General features: G+C 39.0%; 1 protein-coding gene across 3 annotated transcripts in view; it reads left to right on the top strand.

The window, feature by feature from the left end:
* The window catches only part of HDAC8 (histone deacetylase 8), a 249,772-nt gene that overhangs the window by 163,147 nt on the left and 63,727 nt on the right, over positions 1-22,898 (top strand). The gene's annotated exons all lie outside the window — the stretch shown is intronic.

A 22,898-nucleotide genomic window follows, 5' to 3' on the forward strand; every position in this document is an offset into this window, starting at 1 on the left:
TATTTAAAGAAAAATTCACAACAATCCTATACAATCTTTCAGAAACTAGAACAGGAGGAAACACTTCCCAACTCACTTTATTAAGCTAGTATTATCCTGATACCAAAACCAGACAGAGATAGTACCAAAAAAAGAAGGACCATATTTCTGCTCTCAGCTTTGCACATCTGAAAGACACAGCAGGCAGCATCTCAGGAGCATAGAAAACAGAATGGAAGAAATAAAATTGTCCTTATCTGCAAATAACATGATTGTGTATACAGAAAATGTGAAGGAATGTAACAAAAACCTTCTAGAACTAATAAATGAATTCAGCAACATTGCAGGACACAATATCAACATACCAAAATCAATTCTATATACTATCAATGAACATATTTCTGTGTAGTATTAACAAACACATGGAAACCAAAATTTAAAATACAAAGTCATTCACAATTGGTTTTTTAAAAATGAAATACTTTTGTGTAAATCTCACAAAATATGTACTGCATGTGTATGCTGAAAACTATAACAGTGATCAAAGAAATCAAATAAGATCTAAGTACAAGGAGAGACCTACTGTGGTCATAGATTGGAACGCAACATAGTAAAGATGTCAATTCTCTCCAAATTTATACAGGTCTAAGACAATTGCTATCAGAATTCTAGCATGATTTTTCGAAGATATAGACAAGATTATAGTAAAATTCATATGGAAAAACAAAGAAACTAGAACAGCTAAAACAATTTCGTAAACTAAGGATAAAGCAGGAGAAATCACTCTACCAATTTTAAGACTATATAGCTACAGTAATCAAGACTGTGTGGTATTGGCAAAGAAATAGACACGTCAAAGGAACAGAAGAGAGATCCCAGAAATAGACCCACACAAATACGGCCAACTGAATTTTGACTAAGGTCCAAAAGCAATTCAATAGAGGAAAGACAGCCTTTTCAATAAATAGTACTGAAGAATTTGGATATCCATCAGTAAATTAGTAAATTTAGTTTAAGAGTGAGTGGAAACTTATTATATTGTTTTTGCAGCTTTTCTGTAGATTTGAACGTTTTCAAAATAAAAACAATTGGGAGGAAAAGACATATAAACTACATTGTAATTACATTAATTTACAGTGGAAGATATACCTGTAAGGTAACCAAACAATAATCTGAGCTCTTCCAATTGCGTTTCTTTCCCAGGATCAAGGAACCTAGAAAACTAAAACAGAAAGTCAGAAAGTTACTTGATAAGCAGGGAGTCAGAGTGAAGGAAGTGCACTGGTGAAGCCCATGCATAGAGAAATCTGCTTCATAATTGAGCCTACAGCCTAAGGACCACAATATTTGCATCGATCATATGTATGGTCTACCAGGCTCCTTCTGCTCTTCAGCCACTGCCAAATGGACACACCTCCCTCCCCCATTCCTCCCCACCCCTCTGCACAGTTGGGGGTGGGAGATGTTGCACAGACAGTAACATATGTTTACTTTTTAATTCTTCTTTTTCAAATAACTCATGCACCACCTTTCCTTAACACATTATTCTTCACACAGTTTACAGTAAAGCTGATCAGATTGCACCTTTCTTCAAGTAAGTTCTGGTCCTACAGATACACCCTGATTATATTGGGATTTCCTAAGTCTCTATCAGTAACACATCTACAATAATGCCTTTGTGTTAGTTATTTCACTCTAACAATCATTCTAAGCCTATCTCCAAATTCTGGGGTCACCGTGCTGTAGCCTAGACTCTGACTACACTTCTTTCCTTTGAGTTGTTTTGCCAAGGCCCCATTGTAGGCAGATTTTTTTTCAACATATTGATAATATTACTGCTTCTCTTGGTGTCTTTGCCACTGCTCTACAAATGTATTTTTATGAGCAGTGTAACCCAAAGAAGGTGTAATAGATTAAGTGATAAAATTACATAATATTTATGAAAGTGCTTTGAAAGTTAAAAGCACTGAGCAAATTTAAGGGGTTATTATTGCTATAATTTAATGGGTAAAGCCAGTGGCTGCTTCAGGCCAGACCTCACAGGAGAGCAGTACTTGCTAATAGATAACCCAGGCCAGTCCACTCTACAATTTTGCCACTACACATTTCTCTCCCATTCTGAGTCCCATCATGGGACGAAGAGTCTCTGGAGGGTGAATCCATGCTTCCAACGTCACAAAGACTGACTTATAAAGCAGACCTCAAGAAGGTGACTTATTGTAAGCAATATTATATTAGTCCATTCTCCCACTGTTATAAGGACATACCCGAGACTGGGTAATATATGAAGGAAAGAGGTTTAATGTACTCAGTTCCACAGGGCTTGGGAGACCTCAGAAAACTTACAATCATGATGGAAGGGGAAGCAAACACATCCTTCTTCACATGGTGGCAGGAAGGAGAAGAATGAGCAAAGGTGGGAGAAAGCCCCTTATAAAACCATCAGATCTCAGCCAGGCATGGTGGCTTATGCCTGTAATCCTAGCATTTTGGGAGGCCGAGGCAGGCGGACCATGAGGTGAGAAGTTCAAGACCAGCCTGGCCAACATGGTGAGACCCCATCTCTACTAAAAATACAAAAATTAGCTGGGCGTGGTGGCAAACACCTGTAATCCCAGCTACTGGGGAGGCTGAGGCAGGAGAATTGCTTGAACCCAGAAGGTGGAGGTTGCAGCCAGCTGAGATCATGCCACTGCACTCCAGCCTGGGCAACAGGGAGACTCCGTCTCAAGAAAAAAAACATCAGATCTCCTGAAAACTCACTATCAGGAGAATAGCATAGAAGTAACCACCTCATGATTCAATTACCTCCCACCGGGTCCCTCCCATGATACATGGGGATTATGGGAACTACAATTCAAGATGAAATTTGGGTGGAGAAACACCCAAACCATATCAAATATATTTGGCAGGACAAAGCTTTCGTTATCTGCATAAGGCCTTCCTGGCTGGCAAGTCATTCCAGTCAAGAAACCAGTTACACACCAGAAGGCTGGCTTGGTAAGCACACAATTAAAACAAAAGGAGTTGGATGTTCTCCAAAGATTTTTTTAAAAATCAAACCTAGGTACCTGATAAACTTGCTCTCCTCCATACTAAGAATAGTTCTGACTAAAGAAGCAAAGAAGCCATCATCTAGAAATAGACAACCCTCTCCATGGTCATTCCTGAAGACACACTGACATATTTTCTCTTCTCTCCACATTTCACTTTGCCCATCATCTAAAGCATCTGTCTGTACAGGGTGACCTCCAGACAGTCATGTTACAATTTCCCACATTATAGTTTATCTTAACATTTGTAACAATTTAGTGTGATCTTTTCTTGACACCTTAATATCTCTATTTCCCAATATACAATGGGTACCATGGCAGACAGGACCCATTGTTCTCCACTTAAAATTTGCTCATCCAATGTTGCTAAGAATAAATTTATGGCTCATTTCTTAAATTTATTCACCAATTTTCCCCATCTCATAAATAGCCAAAGTACATTCTAAGTGCACTATCCTACGGCACTACCCAAAGTGCCTGTAAGATATTACCAAAACCAAGTCTGTTGCTTTAGTGCAGAAGTGTGGGTGCTATCTGAAGGCAGAAAAAAATACCTATAAGCTTGTACCCAGTACCAATTGTTTGGAAACTAGATATCTAGGCTGCTAAATTTCAAACGGAAGTGAGAATATTGAAGCTTATGAAAGACAAGTGACTCAATAAAATGTATATATAGAGAGCCTGGCACACAGTATACCGTCAATAACCATTTTTAATAAGAAATGAGCAAAGTATCCAAGGTCTCCCAAATAGTGAGTGACAAAGTCAAAACTTCCAAGCCCAGTTGTTTCCCCTCTAACATGGTGCCTTAAAAAGTCATCTTTAAAAATATTTTGCTTTCCATCCTTCTTTTAAGAAGTATTTAAGAAGAGAATAAACTGCTCTCATTTCATTGTGGACCGAAACTTGTTGACTTCAGAGCCAAAATAACTTTTCCTTGAGCCTTCCCTAAACCTCTTCCTCTGAACACCCAGAGCCATTTCTTGGAGCCATTTGTTTGATTAAATTCTGTCTTTTATTATCATTTGTACATCCTTATCCTGTATTTCTAGTTTCTTGAATATAAATTCTGGAAATATAAATTTATTCATAATTATATTCCCCACAATGAGTGCCCAGCATAGAGCCCAGCATATAGGAAACGCTCAACAAATTTCTGATGAATTGAACTGAATTCCATTGGCCCCAGTTTTGGTGATTGTCTCTGATTTGGAGCATGAGTCCACTTACTGTCTGCAATCACCGTTAATATTTTATACTACAAGCTGAGTGAAACTAATATGCTATTCTCAAAATTCAATCAGATACTTTTTAAAATCTCTTTTCCTTCTCTTTCTTCATTACTCCATTTCTAGTCAACTCTGCATCCATTGCCCTTTTCATTCATTTATTCATTTACTTTTTCATAAATGTTTGTTGGCCTCTCACTATGCACAAGATACTGGCAATACAACAGTACACAGATGGTCTCTCCTTTTTAGAATTTGTGATCTAATGGGAGATTAACACTAAACACACAATAAAATAATTACATATTGTGATAAATGCTAAGAAGAAAATAAACAGATGATAAAGAGGTCAGGGCATCCCCCTCGGAGGGTGTCAACTCTAGGTCTGAAGTAAAAAAGACGTAAAGAACTCTGCCAAACAAAGAGCTGCATTCCAAGCAGAGGGAACAGCATTTGAAAAGGTAGGAAAGAGCTAACCACACTCCAGGAAAAGCAAAAATGCCAGTGTGACTAGAGCATATTGAGTGAGAGAAGAGTGAGGTGGGAAAGGGTCAGAGAGGTAGGCAAGAGCCTCATGATGTGGGATCCATGTAGGCCAGAGCATGAATTAACTCTAAGTGCAGCAGCAGCTGAAGAGTTTTTAAGCAGAGGAGTAATATAATCTAATTGACATTTTCCAAAGATGATGCTAACTGTTGTGTGGAGACCATATTGTACTGGGACAAGAGAGAGTGCACAGAGACCACTATATAGGCTAATCCAGTGGTCCGGATAGGAACAGGTGTGGCCCTGGACTAGGGTAGTGGCAAGGAAGATGGAGAGAGTTACTCAAGAAATATTACTGCAGTAGAATTGACAGATTTGTGGCTCGTTTGAATGTAGAACCTCTGTTTTACTAATTAGGAAACTAAGGCACACAGAGGCCAGACTGATAAGAGGTCATTTTTGTATTGTAATTGAACGCTGATTTCCTAACCACTGATTTCATCTTCTTTCTCTGCACCAACTCAACTTTCTATAATCTTCAGCAATTCTCACTACTTTTGTGTCTTCTCCCATATGGGATCATCCATCAACTAACCTGGTCGTCAGCTAACCTGGTTCTTTTGTACACCTCCCTAAATCTGCCTCTGCTTGCCATGCCCAGTCTGCTCTGGGTTACTGTGACTGCTTTCTGGCTGGCCTCATTGCCTCCTTCCAGCTTTGCAGAACAGGTCATTTTTTATGACTTCACTTTAACAGTGTTTCCAATAACCCTCCAGCAACTCTTTACTCATTAAAATGATATCCAGACTTGGACAGTGGCTTCATAGCACTTCCTCAGCTAGCTCCACCCAGTCCTTCCCGTTTGCCCTTGTATCCCATTGTTCCCTTTGTAACCTAGCCCACACCTTCAATCTTTAGCCTTTGTAGCTCAGTAAAGTCAGAGCTACCCCTCCCATCTCTGAGAGTTTAGGCCAGCTGCTTTGTGCTTAAAATTCTGTCTCTTCTTCTGATCCTTCTAATTGACTAGCACATTTAGATATTTGTCCTGAATCATTTTATTTATGAATTCATTATTTCAACAAATAAGGATTGAATACCTCTCTTGGGCTAGGCATTGTGCTAGCCACTGGGGATGAAAAACAATCAGTAGGACATGGTCTCTGCCCTCAAGGAGCTTACAGTCTCATAGAGGAGACAGACCTGTAACCAAATAATCACAATGCATTGTATAAAGTATTACAGGGACTGTACACTTATATAGAATGCTGGAGGTACACATAGAAAGTAGCCACAAATGCTATTGAGGAAATTGAGAAAGACTTCACAGAGGAAGTGGCATTTGAATTGATTAGAAGGGTTATATGTGTTTTCCAGTTGAAGAAATGGGTAAGGGCATTCTTGGAAGAAGCAACCTGTTAGATAAAAGTAATAGTTAGCATGTGTTGGTTTTTCAAGTACATGTGATAGGGCAGTATATGTTAGAATTACAGTGATGAATTCAGTATGACTGGAGCATGGAGCAAGTGGAGGAGCATATTGGAAAAATAAGGCTGGAGGGAGAGATTGGGACAAGCAGTAGGGACCCAGTAGAGATCTTTAAGAGGGAGTAACTGGATCTGTTTGGGCCCTGTGGCAGTTACAGTAAAGTTGGTAGACAGCTTGTAGGATCATAGAGGTGATTAAAATGGTCCAGTGAGAGATGAGAGTTTAAACCAAGGTAAAGGCAGAGGGAACAGAGAAGAGAACATCTCTAAAGTAAAACTGTCGGTGTTAGGAATCTAATTAGACATGATGGAGCAAGAGAAAGCAAAATCAAGAGATGCCTCTCAAGATTTCTGACTTAGGATACCATTAACTGGGATAGAGAACAGGAAGAAAGGAAAATACTTTGTTTCTGTTAGAGCAATTTGAATTTGAGTCACTAATATACACATAGAAAAGTCCAAAAGCAAACGAATGTAAAAGTGCGGTGCTCAGAAGGAAGTCAGCTCACCACCCAGCATGTAGAAATTCATCCATTCTCTAATAGCTATATTTCTTCCTCTGTATTCTGAGTGTTATGCAAATTGTACTCTTCTCTGCCCTAAAAATCAGATATCCCCCTCAATCCCAGGCTTGAGTCCTTGCAATGGCCTACAACACCCTACATGATCTGGCTCCTATCACTTTTCTAACCTCATTTCCTACTATTCTCTCCCCAACCACATGGTCCTACTTGCTGTCTCTGGAATGTACCTGGCATACACCCACTTTCATATTTTACATTGGATATTTTCTCTGCCTAGAATGCTTTTCCCCCGGCCAAGTGCAGTGGCTCACCCTAGCCAGGTGCGGTGGCTCCAGCACTTTGGGAAACCAAGGCGAGTAAATCACCCAAGGTCAGGAATTTGAGACCAGCCTGGCCAACATGGTGAAACACCATTTGTACTAAAAATACAAAAAAATTAGCCAGGTGTGGTAGCACATACCTGTAATCCCAGCTACTCGGGAGGCTGAGACAGGAGAATCACTTGAACCCAGGAGATAGAGGTTGCAGTGAGCTGAGATAGTGCCATTGCACTCCCGCCTGGGCGACAGAACGAGACTTCCTCTCAAAAAAAAAAAAAAAAAGAATCCTCTTCTCCCAGATGTTCACATAAGTAAGTCCCTCACCTCCTTCAAGTCTTTGCTCAGTTGTTGCTTTCTCAATGAGACTTATCCTAACCACCATATTTAATCCTACAGCTACCTATCCTCCCTTCCCTGGCCACTCCCAATTACTCTTCTATGTTTTTCAGCTATAGCACTAATGAGCTTCTAACATACTGTATAATTTACCTACTTATTATGTTTATTATTTATCAGTTCTGACCCTCCCCTAGAATGTAGGATTCTTAAGGGCAGGATTTTTTTCTCCCTTATTCACTGATATATGTTAAGCACCTAGAACAGTGCTTGGAGCATGATAAACGCTTAGTATATATTTATATTGGTCAAACAAATAAATGAAGGCGTAGGTTCCCACATCATTTGCTCTCTTAAACTTTCTGCTTGCCATGGGTCTTGAAACTCTTAGAGCCAAATAAAAATATAAGAAGGGGAAATGAGAAGATAACTCAGTGCCATTGAAGCCATGGGTTTCTGATACATTAAAAGAGTCTTTCTTAACTGGTCCCTTTCGTGGTCTGTATTAGTTTCTTATTGCTACTGCAAAAAAATTACCACAAACTTCGTAGCTTAAGGCAATACACATTTATTCTCTTACAGTTCTGGAGGTCATAAATCTAAAATCGGTCAGCAGACTACATTCCTTCTAGAGGCTCTATTTCCTTGCCTTTTATAGTTCCTAGAGGCCTCTTGCATTTCTTGGTTCATGACTCCTTCTATTTTCAAATTGCACCACTCCAGCTTCTCCTTCTGACACTGCACTGCATTTCTGTGTCTTTCCTGCTTCCCTATTTCCCTCATTGTTGTGGGACTTGTCCTTAGTTCAGCTAAAGATGGGGTCTTTGTCATATGGCCACAAAAGATTAGGCTCGAAGACAATATGAATGGTGAGAATAATGGGATTTATTGGGCAAAATAGAAGAAAAGCGGAACAAGGACTCAGCAGAGTGAGAGTCCTTCTAGTATAGGCTTCCCGCCTCACAGATTAAATCCCATTTTCCATTCAGGAAGAACAGGGACCAGGCTCCTCCCCACTGCAAACAGCGTGAACTTCTGTGGCTTCACCCTAGTGCACACTCCTCCCAGTGCGCAGGCCAGCTGGAGTTTCTCTGGGACCCCTTTTCACCTGGCTGTCTCATGAGAACCCTTGTGATTACATTGAGCTTACCCATGTAATCCAGGATAACCTGCCCATCTCCAGATTCTTAACTTCATCACATCTACAGAGTCTTTTTTGCCATGTAAAGTAGCGTATTCACAAATTCTGAGGATTAGGACTTGGTCATCTTTGGAGAGCCATTATTCTGTCTACCACATGGTCCTTATAGAATTTTGACTTAAGACAAACATTGACAAAAGTTTGTTAAAGGGTATAACCTAGCTCTGAAGCCACCACGTACTCTGGGGGCATATATAGATTCAGATGATCTAGAGCAACACTATCCAGTAAAATATTTTTGATAATGGAACTGTTTCATATCTACACTGTCTAATACAGTAGCCACTAGCCATATGTGACTTTTGAGCACTTGAAATATGGCTAGTAAAACTAAAGAACTGAATTTTTAATGTTGTTTTAATTAAATTTAATAGCCACATTTGACTAGTGGTTACTGTATTAGACAGCACAGGCCTAGGGATTGACAGCAAGGAATGTTTCTGTCTTGGCTTTAGCTTTGGGTAGAATTAAAAACAAAACAAAAAATAATCACTGAGATTTTGTGGCACCAGCCTGCAACTAGGTTTGAAGTCTGAATATACATTATGTGAATGGTCCAAAAAGCCACAAGCCAAGAATTTTAATTTAAAGGAGACCTAGTTGTGCAGAGCTTGGTGGCTCATTCCTATAATCCCAGCACTTTGGGAGGCTGAAGCAGGTGGGTCGCTTGAGCCCAGGAGTTCAAGACCAGCCTGGGCAACATGGCAAAACCTCATCTCTCCAAAAAAATACAAAAATTAGCCTGGTGTAGTGACACATGCCTATTGTCCTAGCTACTCAGGAGACTGAGGTGGAAGGGTCACTTGGGCCCAGGAGGTGGAGGTTGTAGTGAGCCATGATCATGGCACTGCACTCCAGCCTGGGCAACAGAAAAAGACCCTGTCTCAAAAATAAGTAGATAAATAAATAAAGTAGACCTAGTTATGTAATACCTCAAGCACCAGGAAAAATCAAATAGAAATCTTTCATGGAAAAATGTACCTCTCCCAGACCTCATGGAAATCCCACAGAGGGTTCTGACAAAAATTACTTGTCAATCAAAAATCACAATTTACAAAGAAAACTAACTACCAGGAAGGAGAAGTCAACAGGAAGAAAAATACAAAATATAACCAGACTTTAGATACAGAAATTATCATACATGGAATATAAAAGTTATGCTAAATATGTTTAAAGTAATAAGAGTAGAGAGCAAAGAGCAAGAAACTACCAAAAATGACCTGGTAAATTTGAAAAAGAACTAAATGGAATTCATAGAAATGAAAAATAAAATAATTGACATTAAAAACCTCAATGAAGCTTTATCCATCAGTTGAAAATAAATTAGTAAATTGGAAAATGGGTCTGGAAGACGTTACACAGAATACAGCACAGAGGTACAAAGAGATCAACAAAAGTAAGAATGGTTAAGAGACATGAACGACAGAACAAGAAGGTTCAACAGTTATCTCCTTAGAGTTCTAGAAAGAAATAATAGAATAGCTACTATTAAAAAGTCAAAAAATAACAGATGGTGGTGAGGTTGCAGAGAAAAAGAAATGCTTATACATTGTTAGTGTGAGTGTAAATTAGTTCAACCATTGTAGTAGACAGCGTGGCAATTCCTCAAAGACCTGAAGACAGAAATACCATTCAAGCCAGCAATCCCATTACTGGTAATATACGCAAAGGAATATAAATAATTCTAAGACACATGTATGTGTATATTCATTGTAACACTGTTCACAGTAGCAATGACATGGAATCAACCTAAATGCCCAGCAATGACAGGCTGGATAAAGAAAATGTGGTACATGGAATACTATGCAGCTATAAAAAAAATAAGAGATCATGTCCTTTGCAGGGACATGCGTGGGGCTGGACGCCATTATCCTTAGCAAACTAATGCAGAAACAGAACACCAAATACCACATGTTCTAACTTATAAGTGGGAGCTAAGTGATGAGAATACATGGACACACAGAGAGGAGCAGCACACACTGGGGCTTCTCAGAGGATGGAGAATGGAGTATGGGAGGAGGGAGAGAATCAGAAAAAATAACTAATGGGTACTAGGCTTAATTACCTCTGTTATAAAATAATCTGTACAATGAACCCTATGACACAAGTTTACCTCAATAACAAACCTGCACTTGTACCGCTGAATTTAAAAGTTAAAAAAAAAAAGAAAGAATAGAAATAATATTCAAATAAACCATGGCTGAAACTCTTCCAGACTTTCCAAAAACAACAATCTGTAGATTCAGCCCTAAGAAATTCCAGATAAGATTTAAAAAAAGAAATTAATATCCATAGTCAAACTATAGAACAACAAAGACAAAAGCAAAATCTTAAACTAGAAAGAAAAAACATATCATAAACAAAAGAACAATTATCAAATTAGAACTCAGGATTAAGAAACTAACTCAGAACCAGACAACTTAATGGAAACTGAACAACTAGCTCTTGAATGTTGACTGGATAAACAATGAAATGAAGGCAGAAATAAAGATGTTCTTTGAAACCAATCAGAACAAAGACACAACGTACCAGAATCTCTGGGACACATTTAAAGCAGTGTCTAGAGGAAAATTTATAGCAATAAATACCCACATGAGAAGCGAGGAAAGATCTAAAATCGACACCTTATCATCAAAATTGAAAGAGCTAGAGAAGCAAGATCAAAAAAACTCAAAAGCTAGCAGAAGACAAGAAGTAACTAAGATCAGAGCAGAACTGAAGGATTTAGAGACACAAAAATCCCTTCAAAAAATCAATAAATTCAGGAGCTGGTTTTTTGAAAAGACCAACAAAATAGACAGACTGCTAGCCAGATTAATAAAAAAGAAAAGAGAGAAGAATCAAATAGATGCAATAAAAAACGTAAAGGGAATATCACCACCAATTCCACAGAAATAAAAACTACCATCAGAGATTACTACAAACAACTCTACGCACATAAACCAGTAAACCTGGAAGAAATGGATAAATTCCTGGACACTTGCACCCTCCCAAGACTAAACCAGGAAGAAGTCGAAACCCTGAATAGACCAATAACAAGGTCTGAAGTTGAAGCAGCAATTAATAGCCTACCAACCAAATAAAGCCCAGATCCAGATGTGTTCACAGCCAAATTCTACCAGATGTACAAAGAGGAGTTGGTACCACTCCTCCTGAAACTATTCCAAACAATCCAAAAAAAGGGAATCCTTCCCAAATCATTTTATGAGACCAACATCATCCTGATACCAAAACCCAGCAGAGACTCAATAAGAAAAGAAAACTTCAGGCCAATATCCATGATGAACATAGATGCAAAAATCTTCAACAAAATACTGGCAAACCGGTTGCAACAGCACATCAAAAAGCTTATCCATCACGATCAAGTAGGCTTCATCTGGGGATGAAGCCTGCTGGTTCAACATATGCAAGTCTATAAATGCAATCCACCACATAAACAGAACCAAAGACAGAAACCACATGATTATCTCAATAGATGCAGAGAAGGCCTTAGACAAAATTCAACAGCTCTTTATGCTAAAAACTCTCAATAAACTAGATATCAATGGAATGTATCTCAAAATAATAAAAGCTATTTACCACAAACCCACAGCCAATATCATACTGAATGGGCAAAAACTGGAAGCATTCCCTTTGAAATCTGGCACTAGACAAGGATGCCCTCTCTCACCATTCCTATTCAATATAGTATTGGAAATTCTAGCCAGAGCAGTCAGGCAAGAAAAAGAAATAAAGGGTATTCAAATAGGAAAGGAGGAAGTCAAATTGTTTCTATTTGCAGATGACATGATTGTATATTTAGAAGACCCCTCAAAATCTCCTGAAACTGATAAGCAACTTCAGCAAAGTCTCAGGATACAAAATCAATGTGCAGAAATCACAAGCATTCTTATACACCAATAACAGACTTAAAGAGAGCCAAACCAAGAATGAACTGCCATTCACAATTGCTACAAAGAGAATAAAATACCTAGGAATACAACTAACAAAGGATGTAAAGGACCTCTTCAAGGAGAACTACAAACCACTGCTCAAGGAAATAAGAGAGGACACAAACAGATGGAAAAACATTCCATGCTCATGGTTAGGAAGAATCAATATTGTGAAAATGGCCATATTGCCCAAAGTAATTTATAGATTCAACGCTATCCCCATCAAGCTACCTATGACCCTCTTCACAGAACTGGAAAAAACCACCTTAAACTTCATATGGAACCCAAAGAGAGCCCGCATAGCCAAAATAATTCTAAGCAAAAGAACATAGCTGGGGGCATCATGCTACCTGACTTCAAACTATACTACAAGGCTACAGTAATCAAAATGGCATGGTACTGGTACCAAAACAGAGCTATAGACCAATGGAACAGAACAGAGGCCTCGGAGGCAACACCACACATCTACAACCATCTGATCTTTGACAAACCTCACAAAAACAAGCAATGGGGAAAGGATTCCCTGTTTAATAAATGGTGTTGGGAAAACTGGCTAGCCATGTGCAAAAAGCAGAAAATGGACCCCATCCTGACACCTTACACTAAAATTAACTCCAGATGGATTAAAGACTTAAACATAAGACCTAACACCATAAAAACCCTAGAAGAAAACCTAAGCAAAACCATTCAGGATATAGGCATAGGCAAGGACTTCATGACTAAAACACCAAAAACATTGGTAACAAAAGCCAAAATAGACAAATGGAATCTAATTAAACTCCAGAGCTTCTGTACAGGAAAAGAAACAATCATTAGAGTGAATTGGCAACCAACAAAATGGGAAAAATTTTTGCAAGCTACCCATCTGACAAAGGGCTAATATCCAGAATCTACAAAGAACTAAAACAGATTTACAAGAAAAAAACAAACAAGCCCATTCAAAAGTGGGCAAAGGATATGAACAGACACTTTTCCAAAGAAGATATTTATGAGGCCTAGAAACATATGAAAAAGTGCTCATCATCACTGGTCATTAGAGAAATGCAAATCAAAACCACATTGAGATACCATCTCACACCAGTTAGAATGCGATCATTAAAAAATCTGGAGACAACAGATGCTGGAGAGGATGTGGAGAAATAGGAACACTTTTACACTGTTGGTGGGAGTGTAAATTACTTCAACCATTGTGGAAGACAGTGTGGCGATTCCTCAAGGACCTAAAAATAGAAATTCCATTTGACCCAGCAATCCCATTACTGGATATGTATCCAAAGGATTATAAATCATTCTATTATAAAGACACATGCACACATATGTTCATTGCAGCATTGTTTACAATAGCAAAGACCTGGAACCAACCCAAATGCACATTGATGATAGACCGGACAGGGAAAATATGGCACATATACACCATGGAATACTATGCAGCCTTAAAAAACGATGAGTTCATGTCATTTGTAGGGACATGAATGAACCTGGAAACCATCATTCTCAGCAAACTGACACAAGAACAGAAAATCAAACGCCACATGTTCTCACTCATAGGCAGGTGTTGAACAATGAGAACACATGGACACAGGGAGGAGAGCATCACACACTGGGGTCTGTTGTGGGGAACTAGAGGGGGGACAGCTGGGGGTAGGGAGTTGGGGAGGGATAACATGGGGAAAAATGCCAGATATAGGTGATGGGGAGGAAGGCAGCAAACCACATTGCCATGTGTGTACCTATGCAACAATCTTGCATGTTCTTCACATGTACCCCAAAACTTAAAATGCAATAAAATATATATATAAAAAAATTTAAGAGTTTGCTACCAATATTTTCTCACTAAATAAAGAAAATTATCCAAAAAGCAAGTTCTGAGATACAAGAAAGGACTTCGGCTAAGAAATAAAAAACAGTTAAGCATGAGAATGACATTAATAATTTCTAATTTGTGGGATTTTAAAAAAGACAAAAAACATGGAATTTAAAGGTTTTACAATAGCAAGTCATGTTGTCATGGATTAGAGTCAAAGCATTCTAAAGATTCCCATATTGTTTGAAAAGGGCGTAAATACATTAATTAAGTCTAAACTTTATTAAATTAAGTAAGCATGTGAAAATTCCAAGGGTAACTAAAATAAGAGGAAAAAAGAATGAGTATCTTCCAGACTAATAGAAGAGAGGAAGTGGAATAAGGAAAAATAAACCTTAATTCAAAAGAAGTCAATAAAGCAGCAAAAACACAGCACAGCAAAACATGGCAGAAATGGGACATAAAGCCCAAAATAGGACAATAAAAATAAATCTAAATACATAGCTTTTTCTTTAAAATACACTTTTGGAAATTTTAAAAACATATTTTTAAAGGTTTTGTTGTTTATTTTATTCATTAAATTTATTACTTATTCATTTATATTTTTATTTCCATTTTTATTTTAGATTCAAGGGGTACATGTGCAGGTTTGTTACCTGGATATATTGCATGATAGTGAGGTTTGGGGTACAGTGGATCTCATCACCCAGATACTATGTTGTCCAGGCTGGTCTTGAATTCCTGGACTCAGGTGATCCTCCCACCTTAGCCAGACAGAGTCTGGCTGTGTTGCCCAGGCTGGAGTTCAGTACCATGATCTCAGCTCATTGCACCCTCCATCTCCCAGGTTCAAGTGATTCTCCTGCCTCAGCCTCCCGAGTAGCTGGGATTACAGGTGCCTGCCACCACAACTGACTAATTTTTGTATTTTCAGTAGAGATGGGGTTTCACTATGTTGTCCAAGCTGGTCTCGAACTCCTGACCTCAGATGATCCACCCACCTCAGCCTCCCAAAGTTCTGGGATTACAGGCATGAGCATTTCTATACAACAGCAATAAGAATCAAAAATGTAGTTAAAAAAAGATATTATAACAATAAAAATATAAAGTGTCTAGGAATAAATCAAACAAAAATGTGGTAGGAAGAAATTATAAAACTTTATTGAAATGGAGAGGCCAGGCACAGTGTTTTCACCCCTATAGCTCAGCACTTTGGGAGGCCAAGGTGGGAGAATTACTTGAAGCCAGGAATCTGATACTAGCCTGGGAAACAAAGCGAAACTCTATCTTTACAAAAATATTTTTAACAAAACAAAACAAATGGAGAGTTATGTCTTGTTCACAGGTGGGAGACTCAGTATTGTAAAGATATCCTTAGCAATCAATATGTAGTCCAAATCGATCAATATAGTCATTGTAATTCCGATTAAAATCCCACAGAGTTTTTTGTGAAATTTGACAAGCTGGTTCTAAAATTGACATGGGAGTGCAACAAAAGCCCAGGCATTCTTGAAGAGCAACAATAACTTATTCTTATCAGATATTAAGATTTATCATACAGCTATAATATTTTTAACAGTACAATATTGGTGTACAGGTTGACAAATAGGCTAATGGAACAGAATAGAAAACCTGAAAATAGGTATACCTATTTGGAAGTTTGATATCTGACAGATAGCATTGCAGATCAGTCAGGGAAAGAGTGAATTCTTTAATAAATCATGTTGGGAAAAAATGGTTATCCATAAAGAAAAGATAAAATTAGATTCCTACCTCACGCCAAACACAAAACTCAATTCTAGGTATATTAAATACTTTCAGAAGAAAACATAGTTCAGTGGTTCTCAACTTGCGGTACCACCATCTAGAGAACATTTGAAAATATATATAGTGTGTTAGATTGTTATGATGACAGAAATAGTGCTAGAGGCATTTAGTACTCAGGGTCTAGGGACGCTAGGTATCCTAAGATGTAAGAGCAAGCCCCATATAATTTGTCCTGCCCCAAATGCTAGTAACTTCCCCACTCACAAAGACATACTGTTACAGGATAATTTCTCTAATCTTGGGGTAGGGGATAATTTCTGCAAAGAAACACATAAAGCACCAACTATAAAAGAAAAGAGTAACAAATCCAATTCCCTTAAAATGAAGTGACTCTGTTGAAAGAAAGAGAAGAGAAGAGAAGAGAAAAGAAACCCTAAAGTGAAAAAGCCACAAAGTGGAATAACATCTTTAGTACACATTTAACTGACATTAGGAATCTACAAACTTCTATATACCAATACATAAAAAGACAATCCTGCTGGACATGGTGGCTCACACCTATAATCCCAGCACTTAGAGATCTCAGTCAAGGCAGGAGGATTGCTTGAGGCCAAGAGTTTGAGACCAGCCTGGTCAACATAGTGAAACCTCATCTCTATGAAAAAAAGAAAAAAGAAAAATATCAGGGCATGGTGGCTTATGCCTGTAGTCCCAGCTACTCAGGAGGCTGAGGTGGAAGAATCGCTTAAGTCCAGGAGTTTGCAACTGCAGTGAGCTATGATTGCATTACTGCACTCTACCCTAGGCAACAGATTGGAGGCCCCATCTCAAAAATATATATAATCCAGAAGAAAAACAAGTGAAAGATATGAACAAGGCTTTCACAGAAGAGGAAACCTGAATGAATGACCAAGAAACATGAAAAGATGTTCAACCTCCTTGGTAATCAGAGAAGTGCAAATTAAAGCCACAATAAATAACCAAAGAAACCAACAACATGAGATTCCATTTTAATATACCAGATAGGAAAAATAATGTGATTTAAACAACACTAAATGTTAGTAATGATGTGGAGCAGTTAGTGAAGACTTCTGATGAGAGTATATATTAAACAACCAACTTGGGAAACAATTTGGCATTATCTAATAAATTTAAACATATGTATACTTTACAACTCATTAATTCCAATCGTAGAAATAGACCTTTGAGAAACTTGCACAGGTGTACTATAAAGAAAGTTTATAGCAACATTGTTCAGAATAGCAAAAAACTAGAAACAACAGATATTTGTGGTATGGTGTCACAATGAAATACTATGGAACAATTAAAATGAATGAACTGATGCCAATAACAATGGGAAAGATTCTCAGACACATAATTTTGTGTAAAAACAAACTGCAAAAATGTTTAGTGTAATACCAATATTTATAGTTCGAAACCAAGCAAAACTAAAAAGTATATTGTTTAGGATACTTGTATATGTGGGAAGACTATAAAGAAATACAAGGGAATGATTTTTAGCTCTCAGTAGTGGGTTCCTCTGGGAGAAAGGCAGGGTACCCCTAGGGTGGGTAAAGTGTACAGGGAGCATCAATGGCACTGGTCATGTTCTGCTGCTGAAGGTCAATGGTAAGTTCACAGGTGCTTATTCTGTTATTAGACTTTATAACTTACATATGTATTGAGTATTTTACATGTAGAAATTATATGCAAATATGATTTACATATATTAAGCATTTTGTATGTATCAATAATACCATTTTTAAATGAAATATGGAGAGGAATACTCTGACACTTTCAGAGTCGGAGCTGCAGAAGAGATAAAGACTCTTATAATGGAAAATATTTAAAATCTGCTCTAAGCAATTTTCAAGTATACAGTGTGATACAGTTTGAATATTTGTCCCCACTCAAATCTCAGGTTGAATTTTAATCCCCAGTAGACAATTGGGGCCTAGTGGGAGGTGATTGGATCATGAGGGAAGATCCCTCATGTCTTGATGCCACCCTTGTGATAGTGAGTCATGAGATCTGGTTGAAAGTATGTGGCACCTCCCCCCATCACTCTTGCTCCTGCTATCACCATGTGATGTGCCAGCCCCCCATTTGCCCTCTGCCATGATTGTAAGCTCCCTGAGGCCTCATCAGAAGCCAAGCGGGTACCTGGCACCATACTTCCAGTGCAACCTGCAGAACTGTGAGCTAATTAAGCCTCTTTTCTTTATAAATTACCCTGTCTCAGATATTTCTCTGTAGCAATTCAAGAACAGTTTCATACATAGTACATTATTGTTGTTGTTTTTATTGTTGTTGTTATGTGAGATAAGGTCTTGCTATATTGTCAAGGCTGGTCTCAAACTTCTGGGCTCAAGTGATCCTCCTACTTCAACCTGCCAAGTAGCTGGGATTAAAGGCACACACCACCATGCCCAGCCAGTACATTATTATTAACCATAGTCATTGTTCTGTACAGTACATTTCCAAAACTTACTCCTCTCATTTAACTGAACTTTGTTCCCTTTAACCAACATCTCCTCACTCTCCTCCCCACAGCCCTGAAGGATATGTTAATTAGCTTGATTTAATCCTTTCACAATGTATGCATATATTAAAACATCACATCATATAACATAAATATATACATTTTTTGTCAACTTAATTGATTTTTTTAGAAAGAAAAATTAAAACAAAAACTCTTTTACGAGGATACAACCCTTCACAGCAGCAGTATTGCCTTTAGAGACACAGCTCTCCCCGGTTTCCCCATTACGCCCCATTGAGCCAAAGACAGGCTGCAGACGGCAGGGCAGCATGGCTCTTCCCCAGCTAGGTCAGGAGTACAGGAAAAAGCACGCCCTCTCTTATGATCAAGGGTGTGCTCAGTGACTGAGTCTGCCAACATTGTCATGGGATAGCAATTGAAATAGCCAGGAGATGGAGAAATGCCTGATGTAGGCAACGGTGGTGGGGGATGGAGACAGCAAACCACCATGGCAGGTAGGTACCTATGCAACAATCCTGCAGGATGCAGGACGTGCACATGTACCCCAGAGCCCAAATACAAAAAAAAAAAAAAAGAAAAGAAAGAAATAGCCAGGAGAAAAACCAACAGACTTTGCCACAGTGGGAACATTTTGGGGTATCTAAAAGTGGGGAGTGGGAGGGTGGACAGAAACCACTGGGCTAGTAGAGAGATACCTAGTTTCTTTCTAATGGCATCTTCTACTATCTCATGTGACCTTGGGCAATTGACTTCCCTTCTCCACACTCAAATTTCTCCTCGTCTTCAAGGTTTAACTAGAACGCACATTAAAATCACTTCCAGCCCGAACACCTTAGGATTCTGATTTTAAGTCCGCTTAAGGGGAAAACAGTTTGCATATTTACACTCCTAGTCTCCAGGTTACCTTTGAAAGTATTGCTGAATTGGCTTTCTGAAATTACAGAAAAACAAACCCACGTTCATCTACAAATGGCCATTCTTGAATAAGAAACTCCCATTTACAAAATTAGCCTTGAACTGTTCTTCAAGTCTGTGCAGCCTGTCCTTCCTCCTCCAGACTGTCTTTGATTCCAGTGATTCCTGTCTCTCTGTAGCCCTCATGAGTTCTTCCTTGTGTATGCATTTTGAGGGGAAATAAAAAAACTTTCTTTGTCAAGTTTTCATCACATAACCTCCCTTACCTCTACATTTTCCCTGTGCTTTAAAACAACCACAATAGCTACAAGAAGAGACTTCAGTATGCAAAATGAACTTTGTCCCTGGGGGATAGACTAAGGGTTAAATTAAAGGGACAGCTGTCTATACAGCTGGCTAGAATGTGAAGAGTGCTAGCCAGCATTTGTGCCAGCTGCCTCTCACTTTTATTCGTTCCCAGTTTTTGTCTCCTTTCCACCCCTCTGGCCAGGGGTGCTGAGCAGCAAACCGTTCAGAGTTCCTGGGCATTTTCAAGTAGTAAGCTGGGGCTGAGGTAACTTAACTTCCTCATATCCTAACTTCCCCCAGACAAAAGATGTTTAAGCCTCAAATTTAGAACTGGAAAGAAAATCTAAAATGTACAAACCACTTTTTCACTTGCAAATAATCACCCTTCTTTGAAATATTCTGGCCTTGTTTAAAATCAATCTTTTGCTCTTAGCACTTTTTTTTCCTTGAACTATAGTTGTTTTGTTTTAGTAACACTTTTGAGGAACTCCTTTTTTAAAGGCAAGAGGGACTCTGTGTTACTCTGGGTGAGTCACTGTTCTTTAGTCAAAGCTGGTGAGAATCTCAAAGATTGACAAAGATTGCCAAGGGTGGCTGTAGTCCAGCACCCAAATGCTCACATAATTTGCCCCTGTTTCCATTTTACGGTGAAAATAATCAAGGACAAGAGGAGGAGGGGATTTATGAGAATAAATAAGATACTGTCTTACAGCCAAAGCAACATTCAGATTCTCAGCTGGCAGAGGAATTCTTGAGCCTGATCTGTGGTGAAAGCATGAGCAAACTGCTAAATGGAATGCAAAGAGAACCCTGGGCTTAATCTTCGTTCCAGGCAGTCTACAGAGGAGTCTCAGAGCAGTACTATTCCTGGAAGGCAAAGTGCTTACCCACGCGCTGCCCTGCCCCCAGCGTGAGAAATTCAGGGCTCCATAACTGTGCCAGCACCCTGGCTCTTATTTCCACAGTCCAGTTGCTTTGGTGAAATAGGAGTGTATGCTGCCTGTCCATGAAAGGGCAATTCTGAAAGCGATTTATAAACTGTAAAGTACTAGGAGACATCAGGTGGCCCTGTCACTCACCCATTTCTATTGTACTCTGCACTCCTTCAGTTGTCTTTTCTCATTATTGGACAAAAACCACAGAATTTTGTGGTGAGAGGTCAGGCCCTGCATATAATCAATCATGCACAAGTCCCAAGGGATAGAAGCATAAATCGGCCTTAATTCTGGATTTCCCCGTCTACACATGGAGAGAATTTGCCAGTCAGCGACCTCACAAAGACATCATAGAATGGTCAAGAAATGACCCTAAGAAAGCTCTTGGTGGGGTGATCGCTTTAAAGCCTTTGGAAGGAAAAACTCTCAATTCCAAAATGCGATTATTATTTCTGCATTGAAGTAAAAGCCCTTGTGTTTATATAGCCTTTGATTCTGATGTCAAATATCTGATGACTCCCTACAACTCTGTTCTGAACTAAGGAAAAGGCAGTCATGCTGGAGTCTCTGTATCTAGTGGCGGGGCTCTGCACAGAGTAACTTGACTGGGAAGATCAAAGAGCCAAGCCCCATCCACTTTGCAGGGTGGGTCAACCTTGGGCCATATTAAAGGACTTCTACCTATGGTTAGTACCTCCCCTAGGCTCTATATTTACTAAACAGAGGAACTCAAAATTTGTGATGAAATTAAATTAAAAAAACAAGAACTTCATCATTACATTCATCCATCTGCCCATTGTTTATTTTGAGTGTGTACTTAACAGCACTTTCCAGAACAAAGTAATCCCTAAGTAGAGACAAAGACGCCTCTAATACCAGGGCATTGGGGATTGGGGGGGTGTTACATTCCTTCCCTCCCCATCCTCCTTTTCCCAGAGCCCATCCAGCTGACAGGTGCCAGAAGGGAAGAAATGTTAGCAAATGTTAGTTTCCAGCCCCAAAGAAGCTGTCACAAAAAGGAGACAGAACAAGGCAGCTCATAAAATTCTTCAGCTGAGGGATGTAGCGAGACCTATCTAATTACATAAGATTAGAAACGGTTTAACTAGTTAAGAATGTGCTACATGTGGAATGAAAGAAAATGACACCTCTGGCACCCTGTAATGATACTGTATTGGGAGGAAAGCACAAAGAGTTTGTTCACGCTATCAGTAACACCAGTTTTTCCACATCCAACATTTTAGACACATCTGGTTTTAATATGGTGGTCTAAGTGAAGTAAGTTAACTTTTCACCCACTGTTCTGGCCCTCCTTTGCTTTCTTCACTGTACAATTCCGTTTGTGTTGGCATTGTCCCTCTCTCACCCATGTCTCTCAAGCTAACAGAGGTAGAAGAGGATTACACTGAAGAACTTTGCTTACTTCTGGGCTCTCCAGTATTTTACTGTTCAAATAGCACTAATGATGATTTGGAAGCAAGACTAGTCTTTGTTTCAGCTAAATTCAACAGATTTTAGCTTTGACCTTCTGCCTAATTTATTAAACTACCAACCCTGAGTAAGAACTCTCTAAGTAATCAATGAGTCACAGAACATTCCTGATTTTGAAAATCTGGGAAAGATCATCTCCATTACTCTTAACTAGAATGCTCAGAAAATCTGGTATTTGCCTAACTGGTTTCTAGCTAACATAGTATTAATTACCAATTTTGTGCCTGTGTTAGCCAAAATAATAATTTTTTAAAAGTCTTTAGTGAAGCCAGGTGCAGTGGCTCAAGCCTGTAATCCCAGCACTTTGGGAGGCTGAGGCGGGCAGATCACCTGAGGTCGAGAGTTCAAGACCAGCCTGACCAACATGGAGAAACCCCGGCTCTGAAAAAACAAAAAAAGTCTGTAGTGATTATATGCTGAAGAACTACAAGATAGTTGTATTTCCCATAAAAATATACTTTTTTTTTTTTTTGAGATAGGGTCTTGCTCTGTCACCCAGGCTGGAGTACAGTGGCACGATCTCAGCTCACTACAACGTCCATCTCCCAGGTTCAAGCGATTCTCATGTCTCAGCCTCCCAAGTACCTAGGATTACAGGCACACGCTGCCATGCCTGGCTAATTTTTTGTATTTTAGTGGAGATGGGATTTC

Source organism: Aotus nancymaae, unplaced genomic scaffold (genome assembly GCF_030222135.1).
Source record: "Aotus nancymaae isolate 86718 unplaced genomic scaffold, 86718_ANA_hifiasm-v0.15.2.pri h1tg000081l, whole genome shotgun sequence".
Taxonomy (NCBI): Eukaryota; Metazoa; Chordata; class Mammalia; order Primates; family Aotidae; genus Aotus; species Aotus nancymaae.